Below are 20093 nucleotides of genomic sequence, written 5' to 3'. Positions count from 1 at the left end.
TAGGAAGTGTTCTAATTTCATTCTTTTACATGTAGCTGTCCAATTTTCCCAGCACCACTTATTGAAGAAGCTATCTTTTCTCCATTGTATATTCTTGCCTCCTTTGTCAAAGATAAGGTGCCCATATGTGTGTGGGTTTATCTCTGGGCTCTCTATTCTGTTCCATTGATCTATATTTCTATTTTTGTGCCAGTACCATACTATCTTGATCACTGTAGCCTTGTAGTATAGTTTGAAGTCAGGAAACCTGATTCCTCCAGCTCTGTCTTTCCTTCTCAAGATTGCTTTGGCTATTCAGGGTCTTTTGCATTTCCATACAAATCATAAAATTTCTTGTTCTAGTTCTGTAAAAAATGCCATTGGTAATTTGATAGGGATTGCATTGAATCTGTAAATTGCTTTGGGTAGGATAGTCATTTTCACAGTGTTGATTCTTCCCACCATCTATTTGTATTGTCTTTGATTTCTTTCATCATGTTTTCTGCATACAGATCTTTTGCCTCCTTAGGCAGGTTTATTCCTAGGTATTTTATCTTTTTGTTGCAATAGTGAATGGGATTGTTTCCTTAATTTCTCTTTCTGCTCTTCTGTTGTTAGTGTATAGGAATGCTAGAGATTTCTATGTATTAATTTTGTATCCTGTTACTTTACTAAATTCATCAATTAATGCTAGTAGTTTTCTGGTAGCTTCTTTAGGGTTTTCTATGTATAATATGTCATCTGCAAAGAGTGACAATTTTACTTCTTCTTTTCCAATTTGGATTCCTTTTATTTCATTTTCTTCTCTGATGGCTGTGGCTAAAGCTTCCAAAACTATGCTGAATAATAGTGGTAAGAGTGGGCACACTTGTCTTGTTCCTGTTCTTAGAGGGAATGCTTTCAGTTTTTCACCACAAAATGGTGACTTTTTTTTTCATTTTTATTGTAGTATAGTTGATTTACAATGTTGTGTTAGTTTCAGGTGTACAGCAAAGTGAATCAACTATACATATACATATATCCACTCTTTTTTTTTTAAAGATTCTTTTCCCATATAGACCATTACAGAGTATTCAGTAGAGTTCCCTGTGCTATATAGCAGGTAAAATGGTGACTTCTAATTTTATTATCTCTTCTGTATTTATTAGTTGAGATTCTTTTTTCCCCATTTGATTGAGATATAATTAGCATACAGCATTGTATAAGTTTAATGTATGCAGCATAATAATTTGACACATATATTGTGAAATGGTTATCACAGTAAGGTTAGTTAACATACATCATCTCATTGAGATACAAAAAAAAAACCAGAAAAAAAGAAAAAAGAAAAAGAAAAAATGTTTTTTCTTATGAAGACAATTCTTAGGATCTATTGTGTTAACAAATTTCAAATATAAAACATAGCAGTGTTAACTGTAGTTATTATGTTGTATTATGTTGTAAACTACATCCTAAGTACTATTTTATCTTATAACTGAAAGTTAGCACCTTAGAACAACTTCATTCAATTCCTCCTCCCCCAACTCCCCACCTCTGGTAACTACAAATATGATCTTTTTTTTCTAGGAAGTTTTTTTCTTTTTTAAGGTTCCACATATAAGTGAGATCACACAGTATTTATCTTTCTGTTTGACTTATTTCACTTAGCAAAATGCTATCAGGTTCTGTTGTCACAATGGCAGGATTTCCTTCTTTTTAGGGCTAAATAAAATTCCATTGTGTGTATATATATATATATATATATATATATATATACACACACATATATAACACAACTTCTTTTTTATTCAAAAAATTTTTATTGTGATATAGTTTATTTACAACATTATATTAGTTTTAGGTGTACAACATAGTAATTCAAAATTTTTAGAGATTATATATCATTTTTAGTTATTATAAAATATTTGTTATATTCCCTGTGCTGTATAATATATCCTTGTAGCTTATTTATTTTATACATCATAGTTTGTACCTCTTAATTCTCTACCCCTATCTTGCCCCTCTCCACTTCCATCTCCTGGCTGGTAACCACTAGTTTGTTCTCTATATCTGTGAGTCTGTTTCTTTTTTATTATATTCACTAGTTTGTTTCATTTTTTTAGATTATATAAGTGATAACATACAGCATTTATCTTTCTCTGTCTGACTTATTTTACTGAGCACGATACTCTCCAGGTCCATCTATGTTATTGCAAATGGCACAATTGCATTCTCTTTTTAGGACTGAGTAGTATTCCAGCATGTGTGTGTGTGTATCACATCTTCTTCATTAATTCATCTGTTGATGGACAGTTAGGTTGCTTCCATATCTTGGTATTATAAATAATGCTGCTATGAACATTGGGGTGTATGTGTCTTTTCCACTTAGTGTTTTCATTTTCTTTGAATACATACCCAGGAATGGAATTGCTGGATCATGTAGTAGTTCTGTTTTTAGTTTTGGATTATCTTTTTGATACAATTGTAAATGGGATTATTTCCTTGATTTCTCTTATAGTTCATTGTTAGTGTGTAGAGATGCAATAGATTTCTGTATATTAATTATGTATCCTGCAATTTTACTGAATTCATTGGTGATGCATCTTTAGGATTTCTATGTATAGTATCATGTCATCTGCAAACAGTGACAATTTTACTTCTTCCTTTTCAGTTTGGATTCCTTTTATTTCTTTTTCTTGTGTGATTGCTGTGGCTAGAATTTCCAGTAATATGTTGAATAAAAGTAGTTAGAGTGGGCATCCTTTTCTTGTTCCTGATCTTAGAGAAAATGCTTTCAGCTTTTCACTACTGAGTGTGATGTTAGCTGTGGGATTATCAGACAGTTCATAGATCTCTCTTTCTTCAGGGTCAGTTATCAGAGCGTTATTCATTTCCTTGTGTAACGTTATGTTTACCTGATCTTCATGATTCTTGATTTGTTCTATTGGTATGTGCACCTTTGAGTTAGCAATCTCCTCTTACCAGCTCAATTTCTGTGGTTCAGGTTGATACTTCAGCCTCACCTTGTGTTCAGGGATTTTCACAATGGAGTCTTGCCTATGGATAGTCCTCAAGCACATTAGTGTCAAAGGAAAACTTGATTGGGTATTCAAAGTCTAGAGGGAAATGTGTCTGAAAGATTGTGAAATCTATTAGCAGAGGAGTAGATTTGAAAGATTGGAAATGTGGGAACCATACGTTTCCTTTATATTATGAGAAATATTAAGGGTACAGGAAGGGAACTAATGTTTCTGTAGGAGTTAGTAGATGCCAAGACCTTTTCTGATGGCATATTTGGGAGGCTATATGGGTGATGGGCCTGGAATGTGAACCCATGTGTGGTCATCAGCCTCCTTAGAGAATGATTATGTGTGTGAATCCCACATCCTGGTGTCTGGAGCCTAAAAGACCAGTCTGTACTCATCTCTGACTCCTGTGACTTCACAAAACGCTTCTTACATCTCTGAGCTTATCATCTTCTCCTCTCTAAGGTCACAGAGGGAAGACATTAACTACTGAGTACCTGAGTCTCAGGGACCTGGCCCTGTGCTAAGTACATTGCAGCAGTTACTATCACCCTCGTGGCATCCTGTAGAGGAGACATAATTATACCCACCTTTTCTTTTTTAAATTTTTTAATTAAAATATTTATTTATTGGCTGCATCAGGTCTTAGTTGCGGCACATGGGATCTTCATTGAGGCATGTGGGATCTCTTGTTGTGGCATGAGGGTTTCTCTAATTGCGGAGTGAGAGTTTCTCTCTAATTGTGGTAAATGGGTTCAGTAGTTGCAGTGTGCAGGCTTAGTTGTCCCATGGCATGTGGGTCTTAGTTTCCTGACCAGGGATCGAACCCACGTCCCCTGCATTGGAGGGCTAGTTCTTAACCACTGGACCACCAAGGAAGTCCCTATCCCCAGCTTTTCAATGAAGAATTTGAAGCACAAGGAGATTAAGTAACTTGGCCAAGAGACTAAGTAGCAGCCAGTGGGTGGTGGAGGCAGGACTGTATTCATATTTCAAAGATATTTTGGGCTATTTTCAAAGAGCAGTATTTGTTAAAACTGCATGCATCCCAGCCCCCGGTAACAGATGAAGAGGCAGCTGTGGGGAATGGGACTCATCATGTCTACATTCACAGGACACCAGGATGCTTTGTCCTGGCAGGACTAGTATAGTTACTTCTCATACAGTGGAGCAGTGCTCACCAAATAAACTTTCTTGCTGATCAGTAACAAATTCTAACTCCTTTTGACTGTAAGCCAAAACACAATATATACGTCCAATTCAGTATACAAAGCGCTCTTAACAATGTTGGGTTTTTGGTGCTTTAGATGTTGAGCTATGGGGGTGGGAGTGACAAAGTACTTCTGCAGAGCTTCCGGGCAGGGGGAGGGATCAGCGGCAGCATCCTGGAGGGTGGCTGAGAGCATATGGGTGGGGGATGTTGACAATGTGAGCAGCAGCTATCACGGGGGAAGCACTCCTGGCTGGGTGGAAGGCAGATCTTTGGTCCGCAGAGCATTTGTGTGCAGTGGGGATTCATTAAGGTGAAGTTGATGCACCTCCCCTGTAGGGAAGAGAAGAGAAAGGTCACTGAGAACCCACCAGAATTGGGATAGAAGGCTGTGGTTTCCTTGGCTCAAGGGGAGCAGGTTCAGGACCTGTTAGGATCCCCAGGGAGAGCCTTTATTGATGCCCTTCCTCTCCCTGGGTGCTGGCCTCCAGCCTGTGCTCCTATTTCTAGACTCTGTTCAGGCATTGGACATCTGCCCTCCCTTCCCCAGGGAGCCCTGTTGTTCTGACTCTGTCCTCCCTTTGCTCTATTGTTGAACTTGTCTGTTTCCTTCTGGACTGGAAGCCTATAGAGCAAGGACAAAGGCTGATTGCCACTGTAGCCCCAGCATTGTCCAGACTCTCTTGGTGAGTGTGTGCTGAAGGGATGAGTCCTCACCCCAACCCTCAGGCTGGGGTCTGGGTCCACAGGGCGAGGGCAGGTGGGGGCACCTTCAGATGGGTGATGGGCTATGGAGGCACAAGGACCCCTAGGTTTGAGTAAAGATTGATGCAGATCCTTTGGGACAGTGTAATCCATGTGTAGCAAAAACGTCCCCTGGATTTTCTGTCATTTCCTCCTTGTCCCCAGCTTCTGCTCAGCTGAGGACTGCCAGCTGAAGAGCCCAGATTGCCAGACAGGGTTCCCTAAGCACTCTGGCAGCTGGCAACAACTCTGAGCACTCAGCTCCAAGAGATGCAGAGAGTGAGCAAGAAAGGGTCTCCAGGCTCTGAGGCAGCATAATGGAGAGAAGGGAGAACACTTTGGTCTTTTCCGAGACTCCAAGCTCACTTCCAGTGGGCGGGTCCTCAAGGACCACAGGGTCCATCTTTAACCCCCCAAAATCTCACTGGGAACCAAGGCAGCCAGGACTTAGGAGCACAGTTTGGGCCATAGCTCCTGAGTGTGGACTTTTCTTGGTGTGATCCGTGCATCTGCACACCATGTACACTCACACCTTTGTGCCTTCATGTCCCTCTGTTCTTTACGTGAAGCACAGTATGCAAGGTGCCCAATGGAACAGTCCCTGCTCTCAAGGAAGCTTCTAGTTCAGTGATTTGCTATAATCGCTTGAATAATGGCCCCGAATATATTCCGGTCCTAATCCTTGGCACCTGTGGTTGTTGTAGCTTATATTGCAAAAGGGCCATTGCAGGTGTGATTAAGGATCTTGAGATGGGGAGACTGTCCTAGGTTACCTGAGAGGGGTGCCCTACATTTGATCAAAGGGTCCTGTGACAGGGAAGCAGAGGGAGATTTGCTCCCAAAATAAGGCAATGTGATTGTGGAAGCAGAGATATTTAGGTGCTGCCCTACTGCCTTGTAGGTGGAGAGGGCCAGGAGTCAAGGACCACAGGGAATATAGCTCTAGAAGCTGATGAGGCAGGAAAAAGATAATCTCTTGGAATCTCAGGAGGGAGTGTGCTATGAGAGGGTCCAATATTAGAAAAATTCCTCTGGGGATTAGAAGATGGTGGAGCAGAGAGACACTGTCATTTCACAGAAGGTAGCAGTAAATAAGACTGACTGTCACAGTGCAAGGAAGGTCACGAGGACAGTCCCGGGTATTATGTCCCCGTAGCCTGGCTGGGTGTCTCCTGCTGCACATTCAGGGCTGGGGTTGGGGGCTGACTCTGGCCTGCAGAGACTGTAGGTCCCAGCTGACATCCCGTCACTTAGACCAAGATTAACTTTACAGCCTGGGACCAGAGCACCGAAGACTTCAAGAAAGGAACTAGGACTCCTGCGCCTACCAGGATACTGGGGTATCCACAGAAATCCTACAACGCTCAGGTCCCCAGGACTATGGTTGGGAGGGACAAGGTCAGACGGGGTGGGGGCAGAGACGTGGGAGGGGTCACATCCACCAGGCACAGTTGCCGGCTCCCAGCCCCTCGCAGCATGAGCGGGGTTAACTTCAGGCAGCTCTGGCTGCCGCCACTTGCTATCTGGGTGGCCTTGGAAACTTCCCTGACCTCTCAGGCCCCCAGTTTTGCCTCCAGCAAGCACACAGGTCACTGTGAGCCCACAGACTGCTGGGCAGACTCGAGAGCTGGCCTTGCGGGGGCCTGGCAGAGCCCTGGGCAGCTATAAGAGCCCCCTCATCCATCCCTCTGCCACCTCCCCAACCTGAGTTGCAAAGGGCGACCCTGGGACTGTGACCACTTCAGACAGGTGCTCAGTGCCCCTGTCCTCACCTTGCTGGGCAGGAAGGCCATTTCTGGCATCTTCCTCTTGTGCACCCTCTGGGCTCTTGCCTCCCTCTGCTTCAGCCCTCTGTCTTGCCCTGTCCCTCCTGATCCCGAGTGAGCATCTCAGGGTGGGTGTCTCCGCTGTTCAGGGCATAAGGCTGGGGTGGGGCTTTCATGACCTGAATGGGGCTGTGGTCCTGGGGAAAGGCTCCAGGAAGATCAGGTGGGGAAAGGGGCTTCTGTGTAAGCAAGGCTGGGACTCAGAGCTCGATTTAGACCCAGAACTGGGAGCCCAGCTGCTGTAGGAGCCCTGACACCCCTGTCACCAGATGATGTCCCTGCTGGGTGTGAGCATACCTAGGTGTGTCATCAGCAGTGTCCAGAGGCTTTCAGGCCTGTCCAGAGCTTCTAACTGCCCATCTGTCTAACCACCAAGAGGCAGAGTTTGCCTGATTCAGTGAATGTGGTCAGTGCAGCCCTCACTAAAGACCCTGGGATCGGGACATCCTCCAGGACCCTGGCCTGGTCTGTACAAAAGGTGTGAGCATGGGGACACCCAGGAATATGATGCCAAGCAGGTGCTTCCAGGTGAACCAGGAGCACTGTCCTCCTTGGACCTGGAGGCCTGAGTAGGGCAGGCTCTGGTGGTTTGGGGGTAACCATCATGAGATCATGAGCGCTGAAGAAAGCGGGGCCGAGCAGTGAGACGTGTGGAGCCAGCCTCGGAATTCAAGTCCAGCTCTGCCCCTCCCAGCCTTTGTGACCTGGGACAAGTCCCTCAGCCTCTCTGTGGGTCAGTCATCCCTCGGTAAAGCTGTGATAATAGTATTATCTACCTGTACAGTTACTGGGAGGGCTAAAGCAGGGAAAACATGTAAACGTCTTAGTTGAGCAACTGGCCCACAGGAAGGACTCAGTAAAATCATCCATCGTTATTATTAACTTCCAAGGATGACAACTGGAACAATGAGGCTTCTCCCCACTGTCACAGACACTGACACAATGAGGGCATCTTAACTGCCTGGTGAAAATAGTCAGTGTTGTCCAGGCAACATTGGGGAGGGCGTGTCACCATGTCCTCCACCACTCCTGGCACCTGAGCGACCAGAACCAGAGAGTCTCAAGGATGGGGTGCAGCCAGCAGTCCTAGAGGGTTGGGGGGCAGTGGGGAGGGATGATGGATGGGAGGCCTATAGGACTCTCCAGCCCTTTTCACTTAAGATTGGCATTGCTGGGCTTTGCTCTGGAGAGGAAAGGTCCTGACATCCTTGAGTCGAGGACGCAGGGGAAATGCTCAGGGCGTTGAGAATCGTCTGGAGGCTCGGGAGCTCCAGGTCTCCATGTCTCGGGCCTTCCTCTCGGGTGATGCCCAGACAGGGCTCTCTGACCCACAGTCCCAGGGGGCAACTGTCAAGGGCAAAACCAAGACCCCAGGCCACGGGGAGCATCCCTGTGCCCCGCTTACCATGTTCCTGGACGGATACTGTATCAACGGCATCTGGCTGCAGCGCTGAACAAAATCATAAAAAGGATCCAGTTTTCCCTGAAAAGCAGATGTGGGTGTGAGGAAGCTACAGGCACAGACACTGCCTCCAGAGGGGTCGTGTCCCGTCCATCTCCCACGGCTCCCCAGGGCTCTGTCCCCCCACACTGGCTGCGACAGCCCTGTAGCTCCCACAGGGGGCAGGCAGATTAAAAACCTTTTGTATTTGTTGGGAGGTGGTCACTGTGGGTCACAGACTGTTTTGGATTCTGAAACAAATCAGTACTTTTGGTGGAGGAGGAGGAGTCGTAGCCACTTTTGAAAAAAGTGTCAAAGGTTGGAGGAGATATGCAGTAGCCAAGGAGAGATCCTCAAGCAGAAATGTGAGGTGGGCATGAGGACTGGGAAGGAGTTTGAGGAAGAGGGAAGAGGGCCTGCATTTGGGGGGCTGAGAGGGAGAAGGCAGGGAAGACCCAGGCCCTACTCACGGGGGGAGGGTCCTGATACTGGGGGGAAGGAGAGAGATAAGAAAAACAAAGCAGAGACCAGAGAGTGGACCTGGTGGGGGTGCGATGTGGGGCGGGGCCTGTGAGCAGGAACAAGCTCTCTGGGAGGTGAGCTCGGGCTTCTCTGCGCCCCCACACTGACTGTCAGGGGAGACGCGGGGCTGGCCCTCCAGCTGCCCTTTGAAGCTCGGGGGAGGATCACTGGAACCCACAGGGACAGAGGCAGGACCAGGGGGAGGAGGGCAAAGCTGGGCAGAGATGGTGGGCTCCTTCTTCCTCACTCCTGCCACCTGGGGCCCTCTTTGTCCCTGTCATCTCTCAGCCCCCTGCCAGCTGGGATTTCAGTCACCTGGGGAGGGAAGTGTCCTCAGGCCCCCTCCTTCATGTGGCCCCGGTCACCCCATCTCAAGGGGCCACAAGGACCATGCAGTGAGCTCTCTCCCCCCTCATTGAGCAGACAGGCGGCACGGGGACTTCTGGGTAGTTTAATGCTGGTAAGATCTTGGCTCAGAAATATTTGTTACTGACCCGCACGAGATTTTTTCTAATTTGGTTTGTTTTCGCTCATCCAATCAGTAACCAGTGAAATCCAGGCCATTGCTGAAGCTGATGACAACCTCTGTGAGAACTAGGGAATGGCTGGCTGGCTGTGAACCAGCCACCAACCTCAAGAATCCAGGGCCCATTCCAAGAGGTAGACCCTGGTGCTGGGACCCAAGTGGTCAAAGTCTAGCACCCATAAACTCGTGTCCAACCAGCAAGGACTTTGAAGTCCAAGTCTCTGCTGCAGGAATTGGATTCAGCTTCCTTCCAGCCCCCAGCTTGGAGGGCATTATCCCTCCCTTCCTGAGGGCACTTCTCACCTCTGTCAGTCTTATCCTGTCTTGGCACCCACAGCAAGGGATAAGCACTGTGGAATATCCCTGCACAGGACATGGCTTCTAAAAAGAGAAAATAATTGTCTGTGACTTGTCTGGCAGCTCCTGGGCGCAGACACATGACATCTGTTGCCCGGGCATCTGTCAGGTACCGGCCACTCAGCAAATGTTCGTGGCAGAATCAAGGACAAATGAGCAGCACCCGGCACAGTAAGAGAGCGGCCTCCATGGGAAACACACGCCAGCTCCTTCTGCTTTCCAAAGATGGTTCTTCTCCAAATATCAACCAACTCTGTCCTGACCCCGCCGTTCCTGGAGGCCACCCTTGTCGGAGAAGCTGGGTGTGAGTCTGTGCCGTGTGATGGAGGCTGTCAGGGGAGCGGCATTAGCAGGTGACAGGGCTGTATTCACTTGATTCTGGCAGATCCAGCCTTCCCCCAGGCCACACTGCAGCCAGTGTAGACATCAGCCCGGGCAGTGACCCTGTTTCCCACCAGATCTCAGGCCCAGGTCCCCCTGCCTCGGGACTCGGTGCTCCTGCTCTCACTACTTCTTATAGGCCCTGGTTTGGGCCCCTACCTGGGGTCAGCCACAGCCTCCTCACCCTTGGTCCCTGTGCTCACCTGGGCTGTGCCCCCCTCACAGCTCAATGCCAAGGAAGACTCCCTCCTCCTCCTCAGCCCCCCAGTCCCTAAAGGGCAACCCTGCCAAGACCCTCCCCCTGACATGAGACAGGGATGTACACCAAGGAAATGGAGCCCAGCATACCTCAGAGCCTGGGGAGGGGCACCAGGTCCCTGAAACCTGAGCATCCTGTTCCAAAAGTGCACCTCAGTCCTGGGAAGGACTAGCCTACAAACAGGCCTTTGGGAATTGTCAAGAAGCCCTTGATTTCTGGAGGGATCATAGCTGTTCCAGAAATAGGCTGCGCCGCAGTGCTGATTCAGTGATAAGGGCCTTGTATCGGGCAGTGTTGGGAGTTGGGGAATGGTGTTGTCTTGGTGACATTTTTTGAGTCTCATGTCCTTTCTGGGGTCTCACCCTGCCCTCTGTCACCTCTTCTTTCTGTGAGCTCTGCTGCCCGGATAGGTGGGAGCTGGAGGGACAGGGGAGGACACAGCCCCACTCACGGCAGGGTGCCTCTCTGTGCAGGTCAGTGTGTGCATCAGGCGTGCTGACACCATCAGGACCAAACACACCACTTACCTCTTCTGGTTTCTGGCCTGATGGTGGCTCCTTGAAGATCTAGAATGTTAAAGAGACATAAACACAGCTGGAGGGGGCATGGAGGGCTTTGGCTCAGCCGTGCAGACAGGAGGGGACCCAGCTTGGCATCAGTAGGGGGACAAAGCATGAGCTTTGGGGTGACAACTTAGGTGCCCAAGGCCTGAGGGTCTGTGGGCAACAGGTTCCCCCTCCCTGGGCCTCACTCCCCTCAGTTTTCAAAGGGTAATTGATACCTCCATGTAGGGTCAACAGCCAGACAGGCCGCCGAAGGCCCCTGGTCCCTGGTAGAGGCCCCACTTGGGAGTTTTTAGCAGCAGCCCAGACATCACGTGAAGATAAAGAGAACGCTCCCGACACCCCTCCTCCCTTCCCCTTTCTTCCCTCCCTAGGGCCAGTCTCTGCCTTTTTTATTGTCAGGGCACCTGCCACACCCTCTGCAGGTGACATTTACCCTCAATGCCCCCCAGGAACCAATAGCAGACCAGACACCAGACAGTGAGCTCCTGTGGGCAAGGGTGGCAGCTGCTTCATTTCTGCCCCTGTGTGCCCAGCACGGGGCCCTGCACATACTGGCGACTTAGAGATGACTGACGAAGGAATGAGGGGAGACACCAGAGATGGGCAGGGGTCCATGCTGTTTTCCAAGTGCAGCTGCCTCCGGGGTTCGCATCCTCCCGGCCAGCATCTTTCTCCCTTTGGGCCATCAGTGCCCCTGCAGACCCCTCTTCTTCCCCCAACAGCTGAGACTCCTGGGGCCTTAGTCCACCTGAGTCCTTCAGAAGCCTGATTGCTGTGGGGCAGCCCTGGTCTCAGGGGGTCTAGGGTCCCTTCTATCCAGGGCCTGGGACAGCCCATAGGCCACCTCCCTGTGAAGGTGGAAGCATGAAGCAGGTGGCCCCCTAGAAGCTGGTGTCTATGCTCGGGATGGGAGGACAGAGTCTATGCCTTGTTTGCTGGTGTGATGGCCCCGGCGCTGATGGGAACCTGCCCACAGGCAGGATCATGGGGCAGGCATGGGCCCGGTCCCTCGGAGGGTTGGCGAGGGCTGGACACAGGCTGTGTGGGCAGGGGGCACTCACCCGCTTGCGGCAACAGATGCAGACAAGCAGCAACAGGAATAGGAACAGGAACAGGGCTGAGATAAGCCCAGGGAACCAGAGAGGACTGCTGGAAATGGGTGTCTTGATGACAAACATGCGCATTGTGGGCTTCTCCTCTGGGACCACCTCAGGCACTGTGGTCTCCTTCTCTGGGACAGCTGTGGGCATTGTGGTCTCATCTTCTGGGACAACCTCAGACTCTGTGGTCTTCTCCTCTGGGGCCTCCTCAGGCTCTATGGTCTCCTCCTCTGGGAAAACCTCAGGCACTGCGGCCTCCTCCTCTGGGACCTCCTCAAGCTCTGTGGTCTTCTCCTCTGGCACTGTGGTCTCCTCCTCTGGGACCTCCTCAGGTTCTATGGTCTCCTCCTCTGGGAAAACCTCAGGTTCTGTGGTCTCCTCCTCTGGGACCTCCTCAAGCTCTGTGGTCTTCTCCTCTGGCACTGTGGTCTCCTCCTCTGGGACCTCCTCAGGTTCTATGGTCTCCTCCTCTGGAAAAACCTCAGGCTCTGTGGTCTCCTGCTCTGGGACAACCGTGGACACTGTGGTCTCCTTCTCTGGGACAACCGTGGGCACTGTGGTCTCACCTTCTGGGACTGCTTCAGGCACTGTGACCTCATCTTCTGGGACCACCTCAGGTTCTGTGACCTCATCTTCTGGGACCACCTCAGGTGCTGTGATCTCATCCCCTGGGACCACCTCAGGCACTGTGGTCTCCTCCTGTGGGACCACCGCAGGCACCGTTGGCTTCTCTTCTGGGACCACCTCATGCACTATGGCCTTCTCCTCTGGGACCACCTCAGGCACCGTGGTCTCCTCATCTGGGACAACTGTAATCCCTGTGGTCCTTGTTACGACAACTGTAGGCAGTGTGGTCCTTGTTGGTACAACGGTGGGCTCTAAAGGCTCACCCTGCAGAGAACACACATACCAGGGTCCTGAGTTTGGCCTGTGTGATCTCTTCCTGGGCGCCCACCACCTGTTTCCCACACTGGCCTTCCCGATCTACCCAGTAATACTTCTCCTCATGTCGCCCATCTAGAAGGACCACAGTGGGGCAAGGAGATCACAGCCAGTACCAAGGGAGCTGCTGTGGAGCCCTGGGCCGCAGACCCCACCACTGGCCCTGCTCAGAGGCTCTCCCCAGAGCCCTATGAAGGAAGCCCAAATTTCCAAGGGGTGACAAGCCAGCCCTCACTGCCTACCTTGGCTGAAGGCACAGGGGTTTTGTGAGGACCACAAAAAGCTATGATACACAAATGGTTGAGGGAGAGGCTGAGGGACCCCCTGAGAGGTGGGGGTGCAAGAGCAGAGGCAGGACACCTGGGAGGCTCTGCAACCTCAGGCAAAGCTACTCCTTCTCTCAGAGCCTCTGTCACCACATCTGGAGCAAGGAAGTGAGCAGGCACTTGAGAACATTAGAGAGAGGCCATAGAAAGTCTGAGCACAGGGCAGGTCCACGTGGGGGCTTAAGGAACGGGCTTTGTTCTCTTGTTCAAAACTAAGGACACATGTGCTGCATCCATGGTCCTGTGCTGCCCAGCCCTTCCCTGCATCAAGGCTCTGCTTGAGAGAAACAGGGAGGGAAAGGGGCAGAGAGATTCTGTGCCCAGGAAACAGGGGAACTGAGAAGAGAGGGTGACCCTGTGCTGGGCCCAGAGCCACGGGCGGCTCCCGAGTTCTCTTCTCAACGTGCCTGTGGACGGGCGGCCGACAGGTGGGGGGACTCCTGCTGGGAAATGTGGAGGTTCAATCTTGGGTCTGTGGGTTGATGTGCAGGGACCAGCGGAGACAGACACACACATCGTGGGAACCCGCACGAGCTGGGACTGGACACAAGGGTGGTGGCATTAGGCACAGGCGTCCTTCCTCCCAGGGAAACCTCACTCCAGGCTAACACGCTCTGTCCCCCATGCTGGGCTGCTCCAGGCTCAGGGGCCCGGATGCTGTGGAGCTGGGACAAGCGGGCCCCCGGGAGCAGCACTTTGTTCCCAGCTTCCTCTCCCTGAGCTGAGGCCCGCACCCCCCACGGCCCTGCCAGCTTCCCAGCAACAGAGGGGAGAGGCCCCCTGCCGAGGTCAGAGCCAGTTAGCAGAGAGGGGCAGCTGAGGAGCAGCAGAAAGGAGGAGCGGCCGAAGAGAGGCTCATGACATCTGCAAAGTGACAGCCGGTGTTTCCCAAACAGGCGTGGGAGGCCGTGGCTGTGAAGGTCAGGGGTGGGTTCAGAGCCCCGCCCGCTGCTCCACCAACACAGTGCAACCACACCCTGACTGCGCTCGGCTGCAGCTGTTCCCTCTCCAGGTGCCTGTGCCTGGGACCCCGACTTGGAGGGCCCGGGGGGTCCCAGAGGTCCTGGACTCTGTCTCCTAGTACACAGTGTCCCAGCCTCTCCCACTCACCCTGGCTTGAATCCAGGATGGAGCCTTGAGCTCCCCACCACAAGGCCGGGGCCAGGGGAGGTGGCAAAGTGGGTCCAGGGAGGGCGGAGCCTCAGCACCGTTTCTGGATTCTGCTTAGAGCACGATTTCGTCCCTTTCAAGTGTCTTCAGTGACACTTGGTTCACAGAGAAAGCAGAGTTTCTGCGAGACCTGGACAGCTGCCTAAAACCTAGGTGCTCTTGTAGTAGAATTTGTAGTGAATTTTACAAACCTGATGAAGGGCTAAGGGCACCTATCTGGCTGTGAGGTGCTGCCCCAGATACCTGCCTCATAAACTACCTGCTCAGCCTTCCCTGAGGAATTTGCTCCCCTCACCTCCTCTTGCCAGGATGTCTCCGCCTCCACCCAATGAGGGAGGCCCAGCTCCACCTTGTCGTTTACACAGTCCTTGCTGGCAATTTTCATGTCGTCGCCTATGAAGCTGACACCATTGTCCAGGCTGTAATCAATGATGACCTCCCTAAAGCACAGAAAGGCAGAGGGTAACCACCAGATTGAATAGACACAGTTCTTACACTTGGCTCAGTCCATAACACACAGCCCTCCTCAGGGCAATGACTTTGAACATCAGCCATTCAGGGCGACCAGAGAGCAGACAGCAGGTGTAAGGGAAGTTCATCCCCAAGCACCACGAGAGTGACCTCTGTAATGAAGGCTGGCCATGCAGTGAGGAGTCCTGCATGTGGTCAGATGTCCTCCTGGCCATGAGCTAAGTGAGCAGGGATGGCTGTTTGGTGTCACCATCCCGACTTCTCTGTGTGTACAGAGTATATTGGCTCCACTTGGAAAAGCTGCCTGGAGTGAAGGTACCATCCCTGGTTGCACACCATCTCCCACATCCTGCCTTCCTCAGCAGAGCCTGGACCACAGCGGATCCCTGAGCTTCTTGAGAGCCCACCAAGTAGTGCAGTTGTGAGGATGCCCTGAGCCCTCCTAGAGACAGACATGTTCTGCCCCAGCACAGGTGGTTTCTGATATTCTTGGACCAAATGGTCCTTAACCCTAAATACTTACTGTCCAGCCTTGTCAAATGTATGTCCTGGGCAAGTTAAATTTTCTTGATTCATAAAGGTGGGATATTCATCTAAAAGAAAACCACATGAGAAGAATGTCAGTGCACATGTCTATCCATCTGCCCTTCCCTTCTCCCTGCCCTCGGAGGCAGAGCTACCACTTTGGCAGAAGCAGCTTCTCTGCTCGGCCTTCTTCTGACACCTACAGTGCACCAGGCACTGTGCAGGGCTCTGGTGTTTAGTGGGAGAAGGCAGGCAGAGGCCCTGCTCTCAAGGACCTGACACTTGCGGGGCTGGAGGGGGAGACAGACAATAAAGCAACAAACAATGAGCAAAACAAATGCCTGAGTGAACAGTGCAGTGACATGAATAAGGAGGGGAAGGGACAGAGCAGGGAGGGGAAGGGACAGCCACTTAGGAGCAGGTGACCTGTCCTGGCTTTGAGAGACTCAGTTTCTCTTTAGGAGAAAGGGAAACATTTATAGAGGACATGATGGATGTCCGGGATTTTCTTCACAGTAATCAACGGTGAGAGTATCAGCAAAACCAGATTGGCCGGGGTTGACAATTACTGGAAGGAGGGGAAGGCGGCTTCAAGGGCCCTATAGGATTTTTGCTACTTTTGTATGTTACTGAAAATTCCCACTAAAGACAAGGTCTGTCTGAGGCGGTGCTCCTGGAGCTGAAACCAGATGAGGGGAAAGGCAGGGCAAGGTGCAGGGAAGAGGGTCCGGGCTGTGGGCGTCTGTGCCGAGGCTGAGGCATAACTGGCTGAGCCTGTTGAGGGAAAGAGGTGAGTGAGGCGGGGGCGGGGCCTCGTGGGCCCGGGCAGGGGTCTGGGCTTTACTCTAAGTACAGTGAGTCTGTCGGGGGCGGCCCAGGTCCAGGTAGGGACACGGAGGCCGCAGGAGCCGCAGCTGGACTGGATGTGGGCTGAGAGGGAAGAGGCGTCGAGGGCGACGTGCAGGTTAGTGGGCAGAGCGCCTGGGCAGGTGAGGCGCCATCTATGGCCCCAGGGGGCCTGAGGGGACAGGGCTCCTGTGTTTGTGCTTGTTCTGCAACGTTGTGGCAGCTGGGAGGTGGCACTCGGGAGGCTCAGACAGGCCCCGACTCGTAGCCGTGGAACCTTCTCTCTCCTGAGCCCTAACTCTCCTCACACCACAGGTCAGTCCTGCTCCCCACGGATGGTTCCCATGCAGGTGACCAGCTTCTGGCCATAACTCAACTCTCACATTAGCTACGAACTTCTGAACCGTGTTCCCCTTCATTAGACATTGAAACTAATCACCAAGTATGTTTAGGGGAAGGATTTGTGTCTGAGGGGTAGGATGGTTGGGATTAGTGTGAAAAAAAATCACAAGGAAATGTGGTGTAACCTCCATCATGTTCACAGGGCAGGGAGAGTGAAGTGATGGCAGGCACCTCACATACTGAGGGCCAAGAGAGGCATGACTGATGCAGGGACGTTTTCTGTTTCTTTAAATTGAAGTATAGGTTTTTTGTTGGTTTGTTGGTTTGTTTGTTTTACAATATTATACTATTTCCAGGCGTATAGCATAGTGATTTAAAATTTTGAATAGATTTTACTGCATTTAAAGTTATTACAAAATGACACAAATGTGCAGGTGCCCCTGAAGGCGAAACATTTACAGAGAGCTACAATGCAACTGTGTGAATGGAAGTAATGACTTCCCAACCACCATAGCCAGAGAGACTGAAATCTCCACCACAGAAGGGAGTCCAGCGTATGAAACCTGCGATGCACAGTGAGCCCAAGGGGAGTGTCTGTCCCCACGTCCCGAGCACTGCCCAGGGCTGCAGACATGGAGGCCACTGGTCCTTGCTGGCTTAATGAAGGGTACAAAGCACCACGTTCTGCCTGTTTTTTAACCTTTTTTTTCTTTTTTTGATATTGAATTGTATGAGCTGTTTATATATTTTGGATATTGAGTCCTTATCAGTCATATCATTTGCAAATATTTTCCCCCATTCAGTAGGTTGTCTTTTCAGTTTGTCAGTGGTTTCTTTTGCTGTGAAAAAGATTTTAAGTTTAATTTGGTCTCATTTGTTTATTTTCATTTTGTTTCCTTTGCCTTAGGAGACAGATCCAAAAGAGTATTGCTACGATTTGTATCAAAGAACATTCTGCCTGTGTTTTCTTCTAGGAGTTGTATGGTTTCAGGTCTTATATTTACATCTTAAATGCATTTTTAGTTTTTTTGGAATGTGGTGTGAGGAAATCTAATCTCATTCTTTTACTTACAGGTGTCCAATTTTCCTAGCACCACACATTGAAGAAACTGACTTTTCTCCACTGTATATTCTTGCCTTCTTTGTGATAGATTAATTGCCCATATGTTCGTGTGTTTATTTCTGGGATCTCTCTACTATTCCACTGATCTATGTGTCAATTCTTGTGTCATTAACCTGCTGTTTTGCTTACTGTAGCTTTGTAGTATTGTCTGAATACAGGGAGCATGACACTTCTAGCTTTGTTCTTTTTTCTCAAGATTACTTTGGCTATTTTTTTTGTATGTGTGTGGATCCATACACATTTTAGGACCACTTATTCTATTTCTGTGAAAAATGTCATGGATTTCTTCCTAGGAGTTGCATTAAATTTGTAAGTTGCTTTGGGTAGTATGGACATTTTAACAATATTAATTCTTCCAATCCATGAACTTTGCCGTTCTTTTTATTTATTTGTATTTTCTTCACTTTCCTTCATCAATGTCTTATAGTTTTCAAGTACAGGTCTTTCACCTTCTTGGTTAAGTTTATTCCTAGGCATTTTATTCTTTTTGATGCAATTATAAATGTGATTGTTTTCTTAAATTTTCTTTCTGATAGTTTATTATTAGTGTACAGAAATGCAACAGATTTCTGTATATTAATCTTGCATGCTGCAGCTTTATTGAATTCATTTATTAGTTTTAATAGTTTTTTCTTGGGTGAAGTTTTTTTTTTTAAATCATTTTCTGTATATAGTATCATGTCATAGATTTGATATAGAAATCTGTATATAGATTTACTTTTTTCTTACAATTTGAATGTCTTTTATTTCTTTTTCTTGTCTGATTGCTGTGCCTAGGACTTCCAATATATATGTTAAATAGAAGTGATAACAGCGGGCATCATTCTCTTGTTTCTGATTTTAAAAGAGATATAATACTGTTGAGTATTATTTCAGTTGTGGGTTTGTCATAAATGGCTTTTATTAAGTTGAGGTATGCTCCCTCTATACCACCTTTGATAGCAGTTTTTTTTTTTTAAATCATGAATGGATGTTGAATTTTGTCAAATGCTTTTTCTGTGTCTGTTGAGATAGTCATGTGATTTTTATCCTTTCTTGTTGCTGTTGTTAGTGTGGTGAATTATATTCATTCATTTGTGGGTATTGAGCCATTCTTGCATCCCTGGAATAAATCCCACTTGATCATGGTGTTTGATCCTTTTATTTTATATATATTGTTGAATTCAGTTGGCTAATACATTGTTGATTTTTTTTGCATCTATATTCATCAAAGATACTGGCCTATAATTTTCTTTTTCTATAGGGACTTTGTCTACTTTTGGTATTGTGGTAATGGTGATGGCCTCATAGAGTGATCTGGGGAGTGTTCTCTCCTCTTCAATATTTTGAAATTGTTTGAGAAGAATAGGTATTAGCTCTTTTGTGTAGAATTCCCCTGTGAAACTATCTCATCTTGGACTTCTGTTTGCTGGGAGTTTTTTGATTATATATTCAATTTCAGTGATCAGTCTGTGCAGATTATCTGCTTCTTCCTGATTCAGTTTTGGAAGATTATATGTTTCTAGAAATTTAACCATTTCTTCTTGGTTGTCCAATTGGTTAGCGTATAACTGGTTGTAGTATTCCCTTATGACTTTTTGTATCTCTGAGATATTAGTTGTAATTTCTTCTCTTTCACTTCTTATTTTGCTTATTTTGGTCCTTTCTCTTTTTTCTTGATGAGCCTGGCTAAAGGATTATCCATTGTCTTTATCTTTTCAGAAGTGGTCTTGATGTGCTGGGGGATTGATTACTTCCCAGCTTTGCATATGAAGGGGGAGATTACCAGGCTTCCAGCCAGGTCCCTCCCTCCACTGGTCCATGCTGCCTGTATCCTTAGAGGGTCTACAGTGAGTGGGTAGCAAGGGCTTTGAAGGCTTGGTTGGATGAAGGGAATGCAGTGTGTTGTGTGATGGTAGCAAGGGGGTTACTTACTATAGACTTTGCTGAGGCCCAACTGATATCTGCAAACAGTTTCATCCTTCCATTGTGGATCTAGGCCAGATGCAAAGAATGTCACCTCATAGGATTCTGCAAGAGTAACATCCACAGGTCTGTGTTAGGAGGGGCTGAGTGCTATCTTCCCTCTGACCTCACAATTAACAGAAGATCACCCAAAACTGAACTCCCAAGCGACTCCTCTGAAGAAGCAGCTCTCTCTCAACCAATATCTGTGTACCTCCAGTGCCAGATCCTCAACTGGTGTCACTGAGATTCCACTGTGAGGCTGCTGGGCTGGGCTGGGAGCACTTGGGTTGCTGTTACCAACCTCTCTGAACTGTTATGTACATTAAAAGATAATCAGTCTCATAGCCTGCACAGGGGCAAAGCCAGGCTGAAGTGCCAAGGTCTTCCCTAAGAGGTGCAGGCAGTGCTCTCCACCAGGCCCTGCATTACATACATGACAGAGGAACCAAGACAACACAGGCTGAAGACAGCTTCAACTCTTGTCT

At 48.7% G+C, this 20093-nt stretch overlaps 1 protein-coding gene across 27 annotated transcripts in view; it reads left to right on the top strand.

Moving 5' to 3' along the window:
• The window catches only part of ZNF488 (zinc finger protein 488), a 176330-nt gene that overhangs the window by 15067 nt on the left and 141170 nt on the right, over nucleotides 1-20093 (top strand). The gene's annotated exons all lie outside the window — the stretch shown is intronic.

Source organism: Hippopotamus amphibius, chromosome 5, assembly GCF_030028045.1.
Source record: "Hippopotamus amphibius kiboko isolate mHipAmp2 chromosome 5, mHipAmp2.hap2, whole genome shotgun sequence".
Lineage (NCBI taxonomy): Eukaryota > Metazoa > Chordata > Mammalia > Artiodactyla > Hippopotamidae > Hippopotamus > Hippopotamus amphibius.
Note: the sequence above shows the minus strand (reverse complement) of the source record. Positions and strands in the feature narration are given on the sequence as shown.